A 23940-nucleotide genomic window follows, 5' to 3' on the forward strand; every position below is an offset into this window, starting at 1 on the left:
GAAGAAATTTGTCCTTATTACTTTTTTTTTTTTGAGCAGTGGTAGGCAGAGTAAAAATGGATGTCAATCTGACTGCTTATTACAAACTTTCTCCTGCTTTTTGTTCCAGATTTGGCCTTTACTATATGTCCAGAGGGGATACTGAGACACTATAGGCATTTCACTGGGGCACTCTGGACATCCTTACTGTCACTGAAGAAATGCAGGTATCATGAAATGATAATGAAACCCACCTAAGAATCCCAAAGTGTGTCAAACAGCTAACACTGAGTCTTGTGTAATAACCTACAATTAGCATGTAATGCCCAAGGCATTTGCACATTGACAACATGGCTTAATCCAGTAATAAAGTAGGCTAAAATGATTATTTTAGCTAATAGTATTTTTAACAGAAGTGAAAATACAGAAAAGAAGCTACAGAAACATATTGATTTCAGTTGTGCCTCCCTGACAAGTCTGTATAGATTTTGTTATTTATGGTCCATTTTTTCAAAATGCACCCAAGGCAAATGTAGAAATCCCTGGTTGTATGAAATGGATGGTTGTGCATCAAAATGAGGGATTTGCATGTTTAACTGCCCATATTTGTATCCTTCTATCCACTTTGCATATGCAAAGGCAAAGATTGTTATATTTATCGGTGCATAAATGAAAGGAGAAGAGATAAATGACCTGGTTTGCAGAGGTGCTGAGCACATGCAGTTTCCATTTATTTCAACTGGAGTGTGAAAAACAGGCCCTAAGTGACTGGCTCAAGCTCACACAATGCATGATTGTCAGTGCCAGGAAGAAAACCCAGAAATCCTTCCAGTCTAATCCTCCCAGTCTAAATCCTCCCCAGTCTAAACTCTAAACACAGTCTCTCCAAGAAATAAAAGAAAAATAAAAATAATAAAAAACCCCTGTCCAATAGCCTGACCACACTCTTATTCCTATCTTAATTTGCTAAGAGAATAAAAAGAATGGGACATGAAAAACTCCTGCATAATCTTTAATGACTAGCAAATAATGCCAAGTAGGGCAAGTAAATATGTGTGAAGCATTGCTCACACACCCATCAACTTGCATGTGTGTCACAGATGGTTTTAGTGAAGAGCCAAAAAGAGAAGGAGAGAAAGGAAAAGGAAAACAAGTCTAGATAAAAAGTAAGCTAGAAAGAGAGACAAAGATATTCTCTGTTATTTAAAGAACAAAAAACAGTTAAAAATGCTACAAAAACTAATGATTAAAAAAAAAATCACTATTCCCTTTCCTTGATAACATGTAGGCTAATCTCTACATAAATAGAAATAACAGCCCTTTGAAATGGCAATGATTTGCTTGGAAAACATTCATTAAAAACGTCCTGCAATTATTGACTCTATCATTATTTCTTGGCAGCAGCTGAGTCTCACTGCATCTTGTGTTGTTTCTCCAATGAAAAGCAGAGCATTGTTTGGGGAAAAAAAACCTACAAAAACAGAAACAAAAAAAAATCAGAACAAAAAAAACCCCACAAGGACATTGTGTTTGAAATATGTGCTTGGTGACATGGAGCTGATTGCCCAAAGGAATCAGGATACATATATTTGTATTATTGTACACGTGAGCAGCTTGAATCATGTACTGCTCGCTCTCTTTGTTTGGATTATGCAGCTTGGCTGGGCAGCCATCCAAAAGATTCACATTAAATTCTAGCTATATTCAGCACAAAAGTCATCTAGCATCAGAGGATCAAAGTTACATCAACCAACAAGCACTAAGGAATTGATAAGCCACTAAAATTAGGTCATCTCCTAGCAGCTGCTTTTGATGGATGAAGTAGAATTTAGCCTCAGGTTTTCTATTTAAAGATCTGTTACAGCATCTTTTCCTGCAGCTACAATGAGAACACAACAAAGTATAATGCTTCTGATTAAATGTTTAATCATTACTCTTTACTCTTCTGATTGTTTCTGCCATGGCACAGATTTACAGCATATACTCTTTGCAGCTTTCCTAGCCCTTTTTAAGCTGACATTAAAACAGTCAGGATTTTAATTCCTTAGTTGAAAAAACTAATAAATTATTTTTTAAAATGTAGATAAAAATCTTTCAAAGCTGTTTACTTGCCACACTTAAAAAGCCAGATTGGCATTTACTGGAACTGAAAATGGATATCTAAGCAATTATCCCACCACTGTGCCCTCTGGAAGAATCAGCGCATCACTAGGAACTGTATAAATAAAAACGTACATATCTGTGCATAACTACATGGGAGGGGGCTAAGGAAATTCATACGTTTTTATGAATTTTATTTGTGGCTATATTTTGGTAAATGATCTCATTAATCTAATTAACACATACTTTTAAAAGTACTAGCTAGTGCACTAGGCTATCTTTCATCACTAGCGACCGGCATTTTAATTGCTAGAATACAACATATGCCCTACCAAGACATGCCTGTGGTATCAGGGTAATACAAATAGTGCCATCATTATCATCATTAGCATCAAAACCATGAAACAGCTTTAGAAGAGAGTTCAAAAGGAAATAAACAAGAAAAACGGAATTAGTTTCAAATGCATAGGACTTGCCCTTGACCTGTTCAGAACATCGGCTGGCTGCAGCCTGTGTAAAACACTGTTGTGTCATCATTTCACAAATGAAGCTAATGTAGGATTTCATTGTCAGGGTTTTCAATATCACATCTCTCACGTCTTTTAAAATCACTAGAGTCTTATTTAAATAACCTTGAGAAACAGGAAGGGAGAAGAAACTATATCTGTCCAATGTAAAAAATGAAGTAAATAGTCGTCTTTCCAAGTAAAAAAATGATAGGAGAGAAAGACTGAAAAATATAGTACATGACAATGCCACATAAGACACATAACTTTCTACAAATGACAGACACGTGCATGCTGCTCTAAAGCAGTCATCCTCTGTGTTCCCTTCTGCCAGCCTTGTAAGTGGGCTGTTGCTGGGTAAGAGTCGTAAGAGGTTGAAACACGCTGTCGTTTCCATTCCAAATTTGGTGTGCCTGGTCTTTAGTGCTTGCGAAAGCAACATTATGCACTGTAATTCAAAGTCTAGATCTAGCTTTTTCCAGCTACATACCTCTTCTTCAACAGAAAGCCTAAACTGGGGCGGGGGGGAAGAAGGGGGGGGATGTGTAATAATATGTCTGGAGTAGACAACACATCTGAAACTTTTTCTTTTCAAGAATCTTTACAGGAAGAATGTAAATTAGTTTAATTTATCAGTTCTTCTTAGTACTCTATTCTGCTTGGATCTCAAGCTAATCAGCTTTGTCTTTTGCTTGGGGCCCCAGAGAAAAAGCCAGCCAGGGAGCCAGCTTGAATGTGCCTATCTGGCTCATGGAGTAGGACATCTGGTGAGATGGGGATGCTTTGATGCCACATAAATTTCTGACAACCTCAGCTGAAGGCTGTCTGTCATAACATCTGCTGTCTTACTGCGCTATGACCATGCTATGTATTGAGCATATCTGATATTAAATCTTGGGATTTCAGTTTTGACTGGCATAAGTAGAGGTAGAACAAAAATGCCTCTTCTGTGCTCTAGCTGGCCTCCTTGGCATGTTTTGGGATTAACATCCTTTTTGTTCATTTGTTTACTAACAGTAACCTCGTCACCTCCTCATAAGTGTGCGCTAAAGGCAAAACTGGCCAAAGATGCCAGAAAGCAACAAGAGTTTGGTTTACATGGTTTACTTTGTGATATTGCATCTCTGCATTGATCTAAAGAAATAAACACAACGTTGTCTATTGTTAAACAAAATACCCAACCCTTTTTCCACTGAATAAAATCATGTATTCTCACGATGTCTACAAAGTTTGTTTAATTGAGGGTAGAAAAGTAGAATAACATTTTCAGAAGAAACTGTATTATCCCGGTAACTTTTTCTGGCAGTGGATCTCATTTAACATTAAACCAATTGCTGAATATTTCCTTCTTTCAAATTATTATTATTATTGACAGTGACAAGCACACATAGATGACAGTGGTAGTTTAGTTTACACTGAGTAAACTGAGTATACTGAGTCTGATACTAATCTCAAGGCAATGTAACATTACTTGATCCATGACCATATACTAAAACTTGATTGTTCCAAAATGGAGCTGAGGCAGGTCCATTCTGAAAAATCCAATGGGCCAATTAATCATTTGACAGTTTAAATTTTTTTTTTATTATTATTGTTTAAAAAAAAAATCTTTCTTTTGCCTGTTTCTTTTCCTAGGGTCACTTGCTTCAGCAAATCATGTGATGATCAGAATTTGGGGATAATCTAAGAAGGAAGAATAGCTGCCCTTCTCTTTTGTTCCATTAGCAGCTGTATCTACTATCAATATTCTTGAAAAGATTAATGGATATACAAATAAAACACCAGGAAAAATATATAAAAAAAGAAATCCATTTCTCATATTTAGGGCATTTGTCTGGTACACTACAATTCTTAGTTTTGATAAAATGCTGTTTTTAAATATCAGATTTGTAATTGTGATTGTGAGAAACTGTACTTTGTTAAAAATAATGTGAGGAACTGAAAATAGATCAAATCACATTATTATGAGCTGTAGTTCTATTCAACAGGTATGAAAGCTCTAATAGTGTTAGGTCTTGCTTTACCACACATGGTTGCTATGCATTATGTTCCAAAAACAAATGTACAAATCTCCTGGTAAGAGTCAATAAGAAGAGGAAAATTGTGGTTACACATCTTATTAGATGAAAATACCTGCTTCTTTTAGGTCTTTTTGCCTCTGCTCATGTCAGAAGAGTTGTGCCATCCTATCTGTATCTTCTTGGAAGGGCAATGTGTCCTATTTCCACTTAAAGGTTGAGGGTTTGGCAAGGAACGTTCTGATCTTCTAAGAGTGAACAAACATTGTGCAAGATCTCATTTCAGAGTTCCCAAGTGCCAGCCTAAAATGCTTTACCAGGCAATCACTATTTCCTGGGTATGCTTATGTACCACAAGGAGCTTGATATTTATGCAGCTTGCAGTATGCTGCGCATATAAAAATCAGCTACAAGAGAGAAAAAAGTGTTTATGGAAGAAGAGGTTGGTATACACTGACACATTTTGATGGGTTACTAATATAAACAAGCCAAAGCAAAGATTAAGCTGACAGTATGAGGTTTGGTTTGTGGTCATGTGTGCTGAGGAACCAGCTGTGCCAGCTGTCTTTCAGAAAGTGTTCATGTTGTTTTCCATACCCATGAGCTGCACTGGAGAAGAAAACTGAAAAGAATAATTAGACTCACAAAATCAAGCCCTTGAACCCGTGTAAATTAAGCAACAGGATTAAGGTTTTTCTCTGCCTCTTAACTGAGCCCCCCCATCATGCTCTCCAAGCTCAGTTTCCGTGGCCAAGTTCAGTTACACACTTCATACCTATAGACAAGTAAATAATATAAAACATGGTCAGGTATTTTGCTGGAACCTTGCCTTCTTTCAGTGAATGGGCAGTTACTCAATACTTATGTTTGTCCTACTCATTCAGCATGAGATCTCAGGTGTCATTTGCTGCATGATTTTCAAACCCTATAACAAAAGAGAAATTTTATTTTTCTCAGGCTTTTATCTGGGTTCTACATCATCATACGTTCACATTGTTTCCTGTTTTGGTTTTTGTTTTCCCTTTAAATAAACCTGAATACATTTACTAAAAGTGTGATGTTATTAGTAGCATTTTTAGATGCACAAAAGGATGAGTTTCAGTGAGGAAAAAAAGTTAAATTTGTCTATACTGTAAGCTATTTTGTGTGGCCAGTGGAGTTGCCAGCTCCAATTCTCAGTACTCAAGAGCACTCTATATTTGCCAAATATGATTCTCGCTGCCATCAGTTTCTGCTGTGAGGGTTTAGTATTTCTGCATATCAGATCAACGCTTCTGAACATGGATATTCCTAAATCAAGAACCTACTGTTCTTCCCCAGCCATCTAGGTCCTTCTCTTCACCTGCTATTTCTCACCTTTTCACTGATGCATTGCACCAAAGCTGCCATCTTCCCCTCCTACCAGGTCAGTAAGATTTGGATTGCAGCAAGGGTAGCATCTTTATTCTTGTGCCTAGTATTTAGCACCAGATAACTGCTGACAACACCAATTTCAAGGGAAATTTGCAATGAAAAGTCTCCTCCCATTTATGTATGTGCATGCTTGTGTGTGTAGCAGAAGCGACTGAAGTAGAAAATTAACATTTTCTCTTTTCTTTATCTAGCATCTTGTCTAAAAGCCTTTGATCACATCTCTTTCTCTATCCTGCAGCTTTTTGAAGGAGGTGTAGAACCCAGTTTGGGGTGCTCTACCCCTTTAACCTTTCCACCACTGCTACCACAGAGGTTTGGGCTGGGGTTGCTTATCTCAGGTCAAGACCTATAATTATGAATGGTTTCAATGGTAGTGGGAATAACAAGAAAAAAGAATAATGTTCACTAAATAAAAAGGAAAGAAATTATCATACTCAGGAATTAATTTAAATCCAGACAAGACTTCTAAGTGCAGTGGTGGAAGACCCACATCTCAGAGCTGTGAAATCAAGTGGACAAAACCCATTTTATATGTGTTTGTAGGGAATGATTTGAACATATTGTACCAGACCTTTTCTGGCTAAGATTCCTAGAACTAAAGCTTATTCTTGCGATGCTGCCAGCAGCCCATGTAAGCTTTGCCTACTGAAGTGGTCAAGAAAGGTACATTCACAGCTACATCAAGGCCTTTCCAACTTACTTGCAATAGCAGTAATGAGTATACAAAATATTTAACTTCCATTTTCCTTGCCATATATAGCAATTATTCTGTCATTCATCAAATGTACACAAATTTCTTTTCATATGTAAATAGACCATTTGCTTCACAGTTCTAGCCAAACAGTTGTGCAGTTCTTTGTTAAGAAGATAATATATTTAATGATGGAGTGCCTTGTTTCCATTGTATAGAACAGGTGTTGTTTAGTGGCACAGGCATTGTAACATTATATTCATTTATTAATGTGAGTGTAACGAACACATTGTAGAGACATGAATGTACTGGTCTCATAGTTAGGGTTAGTGGTTTCTTATGATGTGGTAAGTGTAGGATAGTGGCTTAGATTCAGACTGCAGAGAAGCAGGAGTTCATTATAGCAAATCCAAGTGATGTGGCTGGTTTTGGCCCTTGTTCACTTTTGAAAAGCAGAGAATACATGAAAGACTTCATTGAAAATGTGCAAGTTATTCAGTGTGGTTAATTCTACATTGGCTTTGCTCCCACCTTCTTTCAAGACTGTGTATGTGAACATGCTTTCTGAAACAGCAAAACCAATCTGCAATGCATTTATGTTGCTTTTGGATACATGCACAATCCCTAGTATCCTATTTCATGAAGTAATAACCTGTCTTCAAATATGAGGGAAGAAGTTTGTAGGTGATCCACTAAAGCCATGAAACAATACTTGCTTGGATAGTGCAGCTACAGAAAGTCAGTCCTTTGCTCTGTTTCACACATGCTGCCTCATTTTAAAAGTTTCTGCTCTGAGTGCTACTTATCTAGAATTGCTGCTCACTCAACAAGCAAGGTAGCTACAGCTGTACAGGCAAATCAGGTGTATGAGTGAAGTAACTACAGTATCTGATTTTTCTTACTGTGTGAAATTGCTCATGTGGTATCAGTCAGAGGGCCAGAATTGACAAGTGCAGGTAAATACTGGCAGTGTCCATTTGCTTTATGGAACTCAAATGCCCGCTTCAGTTTGTTTGGACATATCTCATATTTTTTTCTCTAGTGCCTCATGCTAACTTTGATGCCCTATATCACCATTATGCAGTGCATTAAAAGTATCTTCTTTTTAAACTACCTTTTTGGAACCATTTCCTTTAAAAATCAAGGTATGTAATGAAGTGATTCTGTTGAGTAAAGTTAATAAATCTGCTAAATCCTCACCTCTCTACTCTACCTTCTAATATATGACATACCTTAGTTTTTGTTTCATCTGGCAATTTAATAATCTTCATCATGTTATTTAGTATTTCATTTCCATCCATAATGTTAACGGGTCCTTTTAGAGCACTTTGTATAAATCAGCCACAACTACTTTCCTAGTAAAGCAAATGACAGCATCCCATTAATGATTTTCATTGCTACTTTCTGAACTCCATCAGCTTCCCAAGTTTTCCTTCTAGTGAAGGATCAACAAGAGGACAAGGTAGCTATGAAATAAAATGCTAATGTTATTCAAATATTTTCTTCACTCTTCTCTTGAATCTTCTTCACATTTTTAAAAGCAACTGAACAAATGACCCTATGAAGTTGCTGAGATTTTTTTCTTTCTTAAACTGAAAAGCCTTATTTTCTTCTCACTAATGCAATTTTTGCAATATTCCATCTCCAGGTGCAGCTGAATTTCTTTACATTTACAACTCAGTTAACAAGAGGAAAAACAGATTCATTATCTGCTTTCCAATTTTCTCCCATGAGGATTGGAATCAAGGCATGGATTGATCAATTCCAGCATGAGAAAAAATCACTTCTGTGTTTATGGTCAGTCACAAACTGGGGAGAGTGAAAAGCTCCCACACATGATGATTCCCTAAGCCCTGGTAGCTCAGCCCAGATAACTGTGCTTGAAATTGCCATGGGTATGTAGGACAGGCAAAACATTTGGGACCTTTATTTGAGCTACTTCACAGATTTGCTGCTGTACGTTAAGTCGGTTGCAAATACCGTGCCTTTGCTCTCAAATCAGGCTCTGCCCCACATCCCACATCTCATCATATTTCATCCTCTTAACTCAGGCAACAGCATCAATCTTCTTGTCCCTCTCATTTCGCTCTCTCTCCTCTGAAGACTCAACATGTTCTATGAAAACTAGTTTTATTGAGCCACCTCCCATACCTACTGCAGGTTACAGAGAGCAGGGGAGTCGTCATCCAAGGGAACATTGGTTCATTTTGCACTGTAATAGTGACACGAACTACAGATCCTCATAGGCTATAGGGTTTCCTGTCTTGGCCATGACCTATCTGGACATTGTAGAAGCCGCCCTCAAAAACAGCCTCTACTCAAAGCAATTTGTCTGCCTAGCAAGGTGGACTAACAATGGATTTCTTTTGAGTGGAGGCATGGGCAATTCGTCGACCGTTACAAAACATGACAGAAAACTGGGAGCAAATGCATCTTTTGGCTTCCTGACACAATACTGTATCTGACAAGCTATGTCAGGCTGTTCTACTTAAATAGTTTTTAACCAAATTATTAACCAGAATGAATTCTATAACAAGATGGGGAAAGTTGCCAGCAGCCAACTGTGGCAGACCACACAGCCTTCCTAGAAGCCTGGCTGCTGCTTATCCCTCTGAGGACACAGACCACAGCACAGGATTGATCACACAGGTTGCACTATCAGCTCTTCTTTTTATTAATAGCTCAGTTTTGTCACCTGCCACCAGAGACCTCAGGACAGGACAGGTTTTTTAAGTATGCCTGTCATGTAAATCAGATTTTAAAAAATCACGCTCTCCAGGGTGAAACTGACAGCACAGCCAGGTTTACCTATGAAATCACTTTGCAACCTGGACTTCAAAAGGAGAGGCAGCAGGGACAGTTAAATCCATACATGGCACTGAGTGGACATTGCTCAGACATCTTTGCTACACAGACTTCAAGGCTACAATATGACAGCTTTATACCTGAACTGTAACCAGAGTGGGCAAAGTAGTTCTCCTATTTTTCACATGGTAAAGATAGGGTAAAACTTTCAACAGCATCCTCTGAACTAGCTGTCCTGTGACATACAAACATAATGCCTTACATGCCAGTTAGAGACACATGAGGTATCATACTCAATTTTTCACAGAGGAGAAAAGAGATCTGACATCAGGAGATCACACTGTTATCTGCAGCAAGCACTTTTCTTAACTGATTGAAAAGTAACATGATGATGGCCAAGAGAAACACTATTTCTCCACACAGGAAAATGAAAAGAATATATTCTTAAATAGACAAAAAGAAATCTCTGACTGATAGAAAAAGGCAAACAAATTCTATTCACAGCTCTGCATCTGTCAGTGATATTGCCCAACCTACTCTGACTGTCAGCAATGTGGCTAAGAGCAAATTCTGACCAGTACCTATGTTGCAGAATTACTAATATGCAAGGTGATAGCAAATCGCAGCAGCATGAAAATAGCAAAGCAGGTAGATAGGGAAGACAGGTGATACAAGGTTTTCCAGAAATAATTGTCCCTGAACAATAGGGGTTCTCTATGCAAAAGCTTTCTAGTGGGAAGATTCGTATTTTTCAACTATTATTTTGAAAACACTACTCTTCCTTAAGAGAAAAAAACTATTAATATTGTCCTGGAGCACTTAAGTGACAATAAAGGCTTTGCAGTATTTTAAGAAGAAATCCTCTGTCTCCAAATTTGTGTTTTCCACCCTAAAAGGAATAATATTACTAAAAATAATCCGTACAGACTTTCTTTTAGGAAACTTCTAATGCTTTTTCTTCAAAGGTTTGTGAAGACTAAAGCATCTGTGTAGTGAATGTAGAGCCTATACAGGTGAGAGAGATGCGGTAATCAGTGAAAGTATAATTCCCTCTTTCTAAAAATTTGACTGTGCCTGAAGCGATATGACATATATGGGCACAATGCAGCTGTTGCATGTTCTCAGGCAGAATGCAAGGGAGAGTCAAGTCATATGGGTGCTAATATGATGTCACTAAACATAGCTGTCATTAAATTATTTTTAAAGTTTTAACACTGAAACATGATACTACTAGCCAACAGTTACTGGACAGACCAGCTGGGGGGATCTACTAGCAGCGTAATTCAGGACATAGACATTCAAGACATTGCATATGAATCTTAAAATAAGCAAAAAGTGGGGTAGAATTCCAGAATTATTTTAAAAAACAATTTCATAACAACACTCTCCATCATGCCAGCAACTCAGTGCTTCAAGACACTCCCTGGTAACTGCTGTGGTCTTGCTATCATGATCTCGTCTTGAATTGTCATTACACAATGGAGCTAAAAAAAAGTATCTTGTTATCAGTGCAGAAACCCCCCTTACATTCTAAACAGAAAATGCACTCACAATTTATAGATATTAGTCACTGTGTTTTCTTCCATCAACTGCCTAAAAATCAACTTGCTAGTGACCTCATGCGATTTAAATTTTCTTCTTTGCCTGTTGACAGCTGCTGGATGGCATAGAGGATAGAATGGGTCAGAATGGAGCAAATGGCACAGCAAGAATTTCTACAGCAGCAGCACACATGGCACATTTAGCAAGAAAACTCAGAGCAGAGGTTGTGCTGTGCCAGCTTGTAGCATGAGCGTTAGCCAGTGACAGGACTCTGGAACAGAAGGGTTTCCTTGCAACATCTACCATTACCTGGAGCTACTATGATGTTGTATTATGAGAACACTACTTAGGAAGTACAGGGCTTTTTTTTTTTTTTAGTGATAGTAATCATGTTTACCCATTCTCACACTACAGACTCCTAGTTAATGAGCTAATATACTTCTCAAGTTATGCAACACTCCTGTAAGATTTTTCAGATTACAAAGGGATTTTTTTTCTAGGCACTATATTGCCATGTAGCCCCAAATTATCAACTGACCTGCATTAATTCAGAACTTCTGAAAAGTCATTATGCAACAGAGCAACAGAGGTACAGGAGCAGAGGTTAGTCATTACCATGCCCCTAATTGAAGTGACAGCACTAAAAGCGCATTACAGAAGAATTTCAAAAGGCTACACCTACAGTGTCTAAGTAAAGAACCTAAATGAAGTGTTAATTGAAAGTCAGAGAAGTAGCAAGTTATGAAATTAAGATAGTAAGAGTTACAGAGGAAAGAGAGACTCTGCTGATTGAAGAGAAATTATTTATAAGGCCAACTGCTGTAGTTTTGGATAAAGAAATCCTCCAGGAGGATTATCAAATCAGACAGTTTGATATTACCTTATCTATGTTGAACTGACCACCATGAGAGATAATTCCTAAAGATGCTAAACCTATAGACTGGGGAACTCACCAGGGAAGGCTGATCATGCCTGACATTTAGGATAAAATGCCATGAGGTTGCACTGTTCTTTTCATTTGCCCTCTGTACTCCTCCATTACTGCCTGCTGGTGATATGCTGAGAAGGAAACCTGAGCTGCCCTCAACAGTAATGAAGTGCCATTGTGTTTTAACAGCACGCTTAACTTACATGTTTCAGTGTTATTTTTGGCAGCCATGTGATAAAACCAAAAAACTCTGTGCGTGTGCGTGCGCAAGTACGTTAAATTCAATTCACATGAGCAGCAGGCATAATTCTGTCCCAGAAATGAATGTAGTATCAAGGCTTAAGTTTTCTAAAAGTGTTTTATCCTATCTGATGCTTATCTGGGCAAAGAGAAATATGCTTGGTCTGCTGGGAGACACAGCAGCAATTTGCAGTAGTACCTCTGCCTTCCCTCCCACCCCAGCCTTTAGCATTTCCCAGTACTACTGCACTCCTATATACAAATTAACCACAGTAGTGGAATAAAATCTAGTCCTTGCCTCATACCTCCTCTACCTCAGGACCCAGAACAGTCCACAATGGATCACTGGGCTTCAACACAGAGCTTCAGTAGTGCAGCAGTGCTCTGTAGATAAGGGTAATGGCATTTCTAATGCAAGTATAAGGTCTTTGCAAACACATCTGCATTAATGCTGAGAAACCCAAACTGTTGATGAGCTTTCATCCAGGCAGGGTAGCATCTGAAGAAAAAACATGGAGTGTCTCCCGGGATTACTCCTCCCCATGGTCTCAGAGTGTCCTTAACATGATGGATAGGTCAGGAAAGAAGAACAGTATGAAAAAGCATTAACTATCAGCTGCCATATCTAAGGCAGGTGAACAGAGCAGGATACTATGGCCAACCCCAAGTTAACTTCAAACAAAGCTAACTCAGGTATCAGGCTGCTTTGGTCCATATCACCTGGACCTCTCTGCAGACTATTTTGCAATCCTTCTTCAGCAGCATGGCCTCATTTCTGGCAAAAACAAACAAACGAGTGGCATTTGGAAGATGCTTTCCTTGTCATGGCAACACATACAACAGCTTTTGTGAATGGCAAGAGATTGCCAAGGGCAAGGCTCTCCTCTTGCAATAGTAACAAATGAAAATTTAAGGGCCCAAAGAGCAACATAAAAAGCAGGAATGGGGAGCAGTGATGAGCTCCAGAGCCTTGTGGAAGGACAATATTTGACATGGCTAGACATATGGTGGGTGAAGATATGTGTAAGCTGCTGGCCACATTGGACTGGACCAGGGCAGTGATTGTCCTCTTGTACTCAGCACTGATGAGGCCACAACTTGAATCCTGCATTCAGTTTTGGACCACTCACTACAAGAGAACACTGAGATGCTGAAGATTGTCCAAAAGGGCAATTGAGTTGGTGAAGGGTCTGGAGCACAAGTCCTGTAAGCAGAGAGAGCTCTGTTGTTTAGCCTGGAGAAAAGGAGCCTGGAAAAAGGGGAGGCTTTATGCTGTCTACATCTGCCTAAAAGGAGTTTGTGGCAAGGTGGGGATTGGCCTTTTTCAAAGATTTTAAGTGGCAGGCTGAGAGGAAATAACTTCAACTTGCACCTCAGTTTGGGAAGGGATTTGATATGGGAAAAAAATGTCTTCAGCAGAAGGGCTATCAAAGTTGGAACTGGCTGTCAAGGAAGTGGTTAAATCATCACCATCCCTGCAGCTATTTAAAAGATGTGCAGATGTGGTGCTTAGGGGTACAATCTACTGGTGGGCTTAGCAGTGTTAGGGTTATGTTTGGGCTTGATGATCTCAAGGGTCTTTTCCAACCTAAATGACTAAACAATTCTAAGCTACCTAAATGTCTATATGCTGTACCTGGCTGCTGCTGAGTCATTTGGTGCCTTTGTGCAAGTCTAAACTCTATGAAGAAAGTGTCTCAGATTCTTCCCTTTGAAAGCAGAATGATGTTTACATAGAGCAAACCTCAGCAACACCAAAAGACTGTCCTGCACTTTGAAGCTCACAGATACCATTTTGCAACAGTCATTCCCTTTTCTCCTGCTGCTGTTTTCCATATGAAAATGAAATGATTCTATGAACACTGAAATGAAAACTGGTTGCTAATGGAGGTCAAACCTTTGTCCCTTCAGATTTCTTTCCCCGGTCACCTGTGCCCAAACCTGCCTTATCAGTCCTCACTGCATTCCTTTATGCACAAAACTGTGTGTACTGTTCCATGGAGCCCCATGTTGACTGCTAACAATTTCTTTATCTGCCTTCCCTTCTGCAGAGGTACTGCCTCTCTTCTTCTAGACAGAAAGCAGTTTCCACAAATCTAGTAAAAATATAATTATTGCAAACACTCTTCAAATTCAGCTGAAGACTGAACAAGCTCAGAAGCTGCTTGTGAGGGCAAATAGCAGACAGGTAGACTGATTATAAACAAAGATTGCAGAAGCACAATTGTCTTATGAAACCAAGCTACAGTAGAATTAGGAGACTCAACATGATGTTCCACAAGGACTAATTAATTCGCCTTATTCAATTTATATATACTAACATTTTTAATTTCACAGAACAACAGAAAATATTACACAGGAAAAAGAAGAGCTGATCACTCATTATAGTTGTTCTAGGGGTCATGAACCTCATTATGGGTTTTGCAAGCAAATATGAAAAGATTAATTACTGCATTGAAGAATTTCACGTAAGAGTTAAAACCTACAGAAAGGTGAATAAACAGCGTCTTGGATTTATCATCAAATCACTATAATGCTAAGCTCCACTATTTTAACTAACCAAAAGATCAATGAATCACAGACACCTACAGGAATACTGGACACCCTTCTAAATTTCAGTAGATACAGCACAGTCTTCCTCACAACACTCATGTCTATATACCTAAATATGGTTCCCACAGCTGAGCTCCACTCTGCGGCTATTTTGCAGTGGTGTACGTGCTTTACATTTTCGTATTATGCATAATAATGTGTCAGCTTTCTATTTAATTTAAGTTCCTTATTCCATTTGTGGTTGCCATCAAAGTATTTAACCTTGTTTAAAACTCACAGAACTGAAGAGTTACCTCAACAATATTGAAGCCTTTGCCTTCCTGATGACCTGCATCCAGCCATTTTAAATCAACAAACAATGTCTTTTCCCTGACCCTTTTGAGCTTTTGTTCAAAAGTTTGAAGGCTGCTTACTGACAAGTGATTTGTTTCCATTAGAACATGCCTCATTCCAGCCATCCGTGACCATTTTGTACTTAGGGCTTTATAACCAGCACGTCTCAACATTCCTAAAATCCCAGAGAGGATCTGAAAATAGAATAAGAAATGAGCATTTAAATTAAAAGCAACAGCACTTGCATGAAGCTGCCAGGTTTTTATGGTAGATAATGTCTTTTTGCCCACCCCCACTCTCTCTACTCCCCCTTTTTCTCAGGGTTGTAAGCCATGTTTTCCATAATATTTTGCAATGCCACCTAGGGTTACATTCACTCTATTTATAGGGGCCTGTTTTAAAGTGAAACAGGTGTCAGATTGAATGAAGCTGTTGTCAGCACACAAGTCCTCTTGGGGAGGGGATGGGAGGTTTACTACTTTCTGTACTTGGGGAATTTACAGTCTGATCGCTAATCTCTCTGCAGGGCTCAGTAGGAGGAGGGAGAAAGGCAGAAGAACAGTAGAAGGAATGGTTAGCTTTCTGCTGGAGCTAGGTACTGCTGCCTCTCCCCCAGATCCATGCAACCAGGCCTTTGCTTTTTTCATGTGCTGAAACTGATCCGATTGTTTGTAAAAGGGGCCAGACAGACAGACTGTCCTGAGGAATGAAATCCTTCCAACAGACATGAAACAGACAGAGCTCAGCTGAGAATGGGGCAACTGAAGACCCCTGTCCCACCCACCCCTTTATGTTGATTACACCAGGCACCAGTTCCAGGGAAAAAGATCAGCATAATGCTTCCATGCCTCTCCATCTCATGCCACCTTTGCCATTATTATTTCCCAAATAGCAATCCATTAACATCACAATCAGGAATGCTGCAAGGATGCAAGCTACAGAACACTGCACTAATAGTGTGGAGCAGTAAATACCAGGTCCACACTATAAAGAGTCCCTGGGACACTGAGCTCAGAGTCAGACCAAGAAGGCAATGAGTATGTGAATACATGAAGGGGGTGGCATGGGAAGATGAGGTAACACTTAAAAAATAGTTTAGAGAAAGAAGTCACAGCTTGTTGCCCACCTTCACTTTGTTTGCAGGATGACCATGCTTATTGTCAAGCTAGTTATTTGTAGGACTTAAATAGAGACCACTAACACATCTAACACAGACCAGTAGCACTTCATGAATTGTTGAAACTATTAATCACTACCTATATCAAAACTAAGATTCCAGAACATACCAGAAATGCTACAGTGGGAAGGAAAAGAGTTGCTACTTGTTCATCCAGATTGCAGAATTCAACTTGACACACAGAGAGAGGACAAAGGTAATGTGATGAAAGTCAGACAGCTGACATGAGGAAGGAGAATGGAACAAGAGAAAGCATGACTGGCTTTTCTTGCTGAGAATATTTAATGCAGCAATGAGTACTTTTTCTGCACAGTATAGAAAGCAGGTCTTTGGGAAGTGTAGGAATGAGAATCTCACAAATGGCATCAATGTGTAGGGAGAACCTGACAGATGTGCAGCATCAATGCCAGAAGCATGGTGTGCATCATGAAGACTGGAAGCAGAGCTGTCAGGGTGAAGTTAGTGTGGAAAGACAGCAACAGAAACTATTTGATAAGTAAGATGACACCAGTGACAATGATTTAGAGGTACCTTGGAATTATCTGGCATCACCAGCTTACCAGTCTGGCCATATGATGTACATTTTTTTAAGTACTCACAGGTATTCATCAGTAATTGGAAGCTAACAGCTTCCATAACACCTGAAACTGAGAGAATCTTTAAATATTCCTCTCTTGCAGATTTTTTCTTGAATGTGGGTTAGGCCACCATACTGATTTCCATTGCAAGAAAGTCATCTGTAGTTCTTGGAAAGATGTAAGTTCATAAAATTGCCATAATTATCCAAGGAACAAGGCGTTAAGGCAAATGGATTTACATGTGCAAAAAAATCCCAGTTCAGCATGTGTTTGTGGATTTACTGTGATTCATCAGTCATTCATGTTAATTTGCTATACAAATAACAACTTACATTTTAAATTTAGTATTTGTACTTGGAGTTATCACTACTGTATAACTCATCATGGTATTTGTGGTTTCTTTTGTGTACTTATTTATGAACACATGGGGTTTAAATATAATGAAAATCACAAAAATGTGAACAAATAATCACAAAAATATGAAAATCCCATTGCACAGAAATGCAGTGGGACTCTTGCAGAACTATTTAGTTTTATTAAACAAGGAAAAAGACTCTGAAAATAACAAAGAAAAAATATCACATAACTTCATGGAAAATGGGATTGGAAGAAAATACACAAATATTTAAGTACAAAAGGTTACATTTTCAGAAGAGCTCATCAGCTTCCATTCCTGAAAATGAACACCAGGCTCATTGGATGCAGAGTGCTGTCAAAAATCTAACCACTTCACTGAAGAGCCTAACTGGGAGCTGAACTGTCTTTGTAATCCGATCCCACTTGGGAAATGTGGCATACCAAATTCTTTGGAAATAACTAGATTTTATCACTGCCATTCCTGAATTAATAGAACACAGTTGATAGAGCACTTTGTGCAATATAAATAATTTTAATAACAAAATTGCATACAGCAAAAACAAGCAAAAAATCTCTGAAGAATCGAAGCGGTTTTAGCAGGTTGTTCTTACATTTGATAGGGAACTTCAAAACAGGCAGCTGGTCCCGTGTGCTCAGAGACCCCGGGCCCAACTTCACCGGTCTTTGCCCTTTCCTCACCTCCAGAGCCTCTGTTTTTTCTTACGCAGAAGAGCAGAGGGAGAGTGCTGGGGACTATTAAAACTGGCATGCCGCTCTTGCCTGCTGCACTGTCTTCCAAAGAATGGTGCAACCATTTCTTCCATTCCACCATCTCTAAAGCTCTTGTGCCCAAACTCTCCCTCACAGAAGGATTCAGGTGTGCACACATTCATATGCATAGATGTTTATGCATATATACAAATGAAAATACAAAAGCTGAGACATTGCAGACAGGTTATCCAGAGGGGATTACAAAACCATTGCTTCCACTCCCTGAAAAGTGTTTGGGTCTTTAATTCAGCAATATCAATAGGAATGCTTTCCAGGCAAGGTCTGCTACCAGTCTCCTGCATCCTTTCAGCTTTTGTCAGACCTCATATCTCTAAGGAAATGCTCATATCTTGAATTATAGGAAACAGAGATGACAATCACTGTAGTCTTTCTTGTCATTCTTAGGTTCTTATCCCTAATATTCTTGGCAACTGATCACTTCAAAATTATCACTATCTCTATCAATCTCAGTAAATCTGCTACCTGCTAGCTGTAGCTCTTTGTTTTGTACTGCTTTCCTACAGATTCACTTCATTTTGCATTTTTTTCTCAGATCACAGTTCTTTCAATTATTTCTGCAAAACATCCTTCCCGTCTACAGCATCATACGATTCTGAGTTACATTTTCATTGTGTGACAGGCCTGCATTCTTGAGGATCACCAAATCTGCATTTGAAAATTCCTGGATGGCTAGAGCAGAAGCTTGTACACCACTCCTTGTGCTGTGAAAGTAACAAAATAATAAAAGCATCACTGTGCAGCAGGAACATCACATTCACCTTTCAAAGGGTTTGCCACCCTTATGGAGTTAATTTACATTAACATAAATATTCCATTAGTAGAAATGTTTATAACATACTTCTCTCTCAAGAGGCATTCTGCAACAAGATTCTTCAACCACTTATGTTTAACTAATGTGTATCATATTTGAATAATATAAAAAGACAACTGAGTTAAGTGATTGAATGCCTGGAGAAAACCAATGTTAATTTCCACTAAAAGCAAAGCATATTCCCTTCATTTTGCTGCTTAATTACTGCAGTATTTGGCCCACAAATAAAAACAGTGGTTCAAGAAGTCTCCAATAATAGCTTGCTGAAGCTTATTTTTGCCCTCCCACATACCTCTAAAAGGATTTTCCATATGCATTATTTCAAGTCCATTCCTGTGATCCAGAGTAAGGCTGGTAAGGCTGAATACCTGCTTCCCAATATGTTGTTGATGTAACCTGATAATCCCTGCAGGAGCTTGGCATGGGGTGGCTTCTGCATCCCAGGCTATATTAGTGCCAAAAATAATCTCAAAGAATATGGAAAACAATCCTCTTCTCCTCAATTCTGATAGGATATTCTCCATGGTTCTCTGGAATTTTTCCAAAGAAGCTTTGTAAGAAACTTTAGTAATGAATTGATCCCCATGCTATTCTGCTACTGTGACTTGTTGGCCATGTACTTTTAAAAACAGTAGCAATGACTTCTCAAGGTAGTTGGTTAAGATAAAGAACATACTGTTTCGTATAAATTTCAACTCACTGATATCCAAAATAGATTGGATTAGTTTTCCAGCCATGCAAAAGGCAATATTAAAAAAATCCATTAAGATGAAGAGAAGGCAAAGGCAAGTCAGTAAGTAAAGAATGCATTAAAAAGCTTAACCAGCCTTCTAGTTTATGCAGAGAAAACATATCACTGACAAAGTTCAGGCAAGCTCAGAACAAACTTGTGGCTATGAGCAGGATCACTCCTTTGACTTTGGTAGAATGAGGGCTATTTACTTTATCTGGAATAAAGCACTGTACTGATGTCTTACATCATTGCTCAGTGAAGTTGTAACCCAGATTTCTATTCCAGGCATCAGAAAACTTATCATAAGAGTTACTTAAAGTGTAATTATTCCTACTTTATCATGGTTATATAAAGTTAACTTGTTTTGAATGAACTTCTGTGAAATTTCTAAAACCCTGTTGCTAAAAATTTAGTTCTAGAGACTGGTTTTCAAGCAGTCAGATGAGCGTGCAACAGAAAAACTCAGAAAGATTAATTTGAGCCTTGTAAAGCTTTAATTCTTTTCTTTAATGCTCTGGCTGTTAATTATTTCTTTCTGTAAGTAATAAAATATTTGATTCTTCACTAAAGCATGTGAAAAAATCTGCAAAGCAGCATTAGCAGGAAGCAAATGTTTAATTTCAACTCAAACTTCAATGACTTTTAAGAAAGAGGGTATATTTCCCTGAATAGATCATATGATCTTGTGTGCTCAGCCCAATTCTCTAGTGTCTTATCTTTATGTCTAGAGTGCACACAAGTGCACTCTGCAAAGAATTTACAGGACCACCCTTTAATGCAAGTGGGCATTCACCTTCTGGCAAGACTTTTAAAATTCCTGGTACTGTATGTGGTACATTGAGATGGCTGGCTTAGATTATTGACTTCTATGGACAACGTATACTGAGAAATGGCTGAATGGCAGATCTCAGAGTGTTGTAATCAGTGGCACAAGGCCTGCCATTAGTGGTGTCCTCCAAGGTTCCACACTGGGCCCAATATTGTTTAGTTATCAATAACTTGGATGAATAAACAGATGCCTCCTCAGCAAGTGCACTGATGACACAGAGCTGCGAGCAATGGCTGATACTCCAGAGGGATGTGCAGCTCTTCAGAAGGACCTCGACAGGCGGGAGGGATGGGAAGTGAAGAAACATCTGAAATTCAACAAAGGCAGATGCAGGGTCCTGCACCTGGGGAGGAACAACTCCAGCAGAGGCTGGGGCTGAGCAGGAAAACAGCTCTGAAGAAAGGACCTGGGAGTCCTGGTGGACAACAAGCTGTCCATAAGTCAGCAGTGTGTCCTGGGGACCAAGAAGGCCAATGGGATCCTGAAGTGTATTGGGATGATCTTTGCCAGCAGCTTAAGAGAGGTGGTTCTGACCCTCTACTGTGCCCTGGTGAGGCACATCTGGGGTGCTGTGTCCTGTTCTGGGCTCCTCAGTACAAGAGAGACATGGAGCTACTGGAGGGGGTCCAGTGTATGGTTATGAAGATGATCAAGAGACTGGAGCATCTCTCTTATGAGGCACGACTCAGGGAGCTGGGCCTGTTCAGCCTTGAGAAGAGACAACTGAGATGGGACCTGATCAATGTCTGTCATTATCTGAAGGAAAGCTGACAGAGGATGGATCCAGGTTCTTCTCAGTGGTGCCCAGCAACAGGACAAGCGGCAGAAACTGATGCATGGGAAGCTTCACCTGAACATGGGGAAGAACTTCACTGTGCAGGTGACCAATCACTGGTATAGTTTGTCCAAAGAGGGTGTGGTGTCTTCCTTAATGAAGATATTCAAGAACTATCTGGACACAACCCCATGCCATGTGCTCCAGGATGGCCCTGCTTGAGCAGGGAGGTTGGACCAGATGACCCAGTGTGGTCTCTTCCAACCTGACCCGTTCTCTGACTCTGTAATTGACTTAATGCAGCATGGGTATAGAAGAGTGCACAAGGATAACACCCATTAGGGACAAAGGGCTGATAAGAAACAAAGGAACAGATGTTAAAAATAGAGACGTAATTTATTTTTAAGAGCCTCCCATTTCTCACTTCTAACATATGAGGTCAGTTTAATACAAAGGCACAGTTGATTTAGTTATTTGCCTGCTCATACAAGGCGTTAGTTGAAGCAATCAAGCAGTGCTGAAAATAACTACTACGCCCATGTAGAGATTGTCCCTAACCGTGTGCAAAAGGGTATTTATGCAGTTTCAATTATAGCTGTTGTGTGTGTAAGTAGGATTTTTTTTCTAATTTGAAGAGGTTCCACAAGTTCAGAGATCCTTCTTATTTCCAGATGTCATGCCAATTATTATCTGCTGATTGAAGCAGAAGCCTTATTTTCAGGAGCTGTTGAAGGAAACAATTGTATCTGACTGTATATGACTCCTACCCAGTATCTTTGTCTTTCGGAATGTTAATTGGATTAAAGACCAAATCCGTTTTGCCATTTTTCTGAAGATAATCAAACAAGGAATCTAAGTGCATGGCTGATTTTACATATGTAATATGTATATTGATGAAATCTGCTCATATTTTTGAAGCTAGACAGGTACTAAAATTCCTTACATGAAACCAGTTTCTTAATGATGGTGGACTGAGACTAGACCTTGGAAGAAAAACTTGGGGATGTTTGTGGATGAAAAGCTCAATGTGATTCAACAATGTGCACTCACAGCCCAGACAACCGTCTGCATCCTCGGCTGCATCCAAAGCAGCGTGGCCAGGAAGACAAGGGAGGGGATTCTGCCCCTCTGCTTTACTCTGGTGAGACTTCACCAGATTAAGCAGAGGAACTCTGTACCCAGCTCTGGGGTCCCCAACAGAAAAAAGACAAGAATAGATCTAGACAAGAGCCACTAATTTGTTCAGAGGTCTGGAGCACCTCTCCGACCATAAAGAGAACACTCTGCGAAGACCTTAGAGCAGCTTTAAAGTACCTAAAGGGGGCCTGCAGGAAGGCTGGAGAGGGACTTTTCACAAAGACATTTAGGAAGAAAACAAAGGGGAATGATGGCCTTAAGGTGAAGGAGGGTAGGCTGAGATTAGATATTAGGAAGAAATTATTTATCTGAAAGTGGTGAGGCACTGGAATAGGTTACCCAGAGTTGTGGGTTATACATCCCTAGAAATGTTCAAGATCAGGCTGGACTGGGCTCTGAGCAACCTAGTCTAGTGGAGGGGGTCCCTGCCCATGGAAGGGGGAATTGGAACCAGATGATCCTATCATGCCTTCCAACTCTAACTATTCTATGATTCTAATTAAATTTTTATTCTCATGTAATAATGCTCATTTAAGTACACTACCAAAGAAAATTCAAAAGAGTAGCCACGTTTCATGGCACTTCTGCAGATCCCAGATACTTCTTATCTGCCAGCTAGGTAGTAGAAGAATACTTACTTTTACAGCCGCAAACATGTCTGCATTGGACAGCACACACAGCTTCTCTGTTTTAGTTTAGATTACTGGAGTCATTAAAATGTTGCCATTAAGAATGAACAATGCTACTTGCATCAAATGTAGGACAGCAGTGAAATAAAATAAAATCTGTGATGTGTATTAATGGAAATAAGAATACAGAAAGAAAGAAGTCCTCAATCTGATTTGGTAAAACACAGGGCAACAGAGCAGAGTGGAGGGATTTCTGAGCGTGCATAGAAGTTATCAGCATGAAGCTGTTGTGGAGAACTTTCGATGCCAGCAGGGATTTCTAGCATGGACAGAGAGGATGCACATCAGATCAGGAAAAATGATGGCACAGGAGAGAGCTGGAGAGAAATGTGGCAAGACTCAGAAGAGTCATGGGGCAAGAAGACCCATGCACCCACCTCTACACCATGAACAACAATTCCTCCTTTCTGGAAAAACTAACAGTGAGCTCCATGCCATAGTCACAGCAGCATCCATCAGACATAAAAGAAAAACACAACTGAAACATATAACAACAAAATAAAATAGCAATTCTAGCACTTAAAGAGAACTGACACTTAATACCTGTAACTGCCTTCCAAACAATAGACTCTGTGCAGCCAAAACTTCATGGTACACTTGACCATAAAGAGCAGAGAAGCAGAGTCAAAAAAGATGAAGCCTTCCAGCTTCTTTGTAAGCAAGCGTGATGAAAGATACCTGTCTGATAGCTACATGAAGGATTCAAGCCTCAAGTTTATTTCAGCAAAGCACAGAGGTACACTGCTCTGGAAGCTCCACTCTTCCCTAGGTGGAAGGAAGCAGAAGCTACAGTTGCTGAAAGGACTACACACACTTGAAACTCACTCACTCTCACACACACACACACATATGTGTGTATATATATCTATATGTGTGTATTACATGTATGTGTTCACATACATGTAAAACAACCATTATCATGTGGAGTTACTCTCAGCTCTGCTCACTAAAAGG

The 23940-nt window shown here is 39.4% G+C and overlaps 1 protein-coding gene across 3 annotated transcripts in view; it reads right to left on the reverse strand.

Annotated features, from left to right (window-relative positions):
* Positions 1–23940, reverse strand: part of AUH (AU RNA binding methylglutaconyl-CoA hydratase) — a 169825-nt gene that overhangs the window by 12051 nt on the left and 133834 nt on the right. The window contains exons 13-17 of one of the 3 annotated variants that reach the window (XR_010353229.1): positions 19116–19353; positions 18475–18713; positions 15069–15302; positions 7940–8062; positions 4719–5528 (exon numbers count right to left, since the gene is read on the reverse strand). The exons of the other annotated variants lie outside the window; for them this stretch is intronic. The gene's annotated coding sequence lies outside the window, so the exon portion shown is untranslated. The remainder of the gene's footprint in view (positions 1–4718; positions 5529–7939; positions 8063–15068; positions 15303–18474; positions 18714–19115; positions 19354–23940) is intronic. 3 annotated transcript variants of the gene reach the window in all.

This window comes from Passer domesticus, chromosome Z (assembly GCF_036417665.1).
Source record: "Passer domesticus isolate bPasDom1 chromosome Z, bPasDom1.hap1, whole genome shotgun sequence".
Taxonomy (NCBI): domain Eukaryota; kingdom Metazoa; phylum Chordata; class Aves; order Passeriformes; family Passeridae; genus Passer; species Passer domesticus.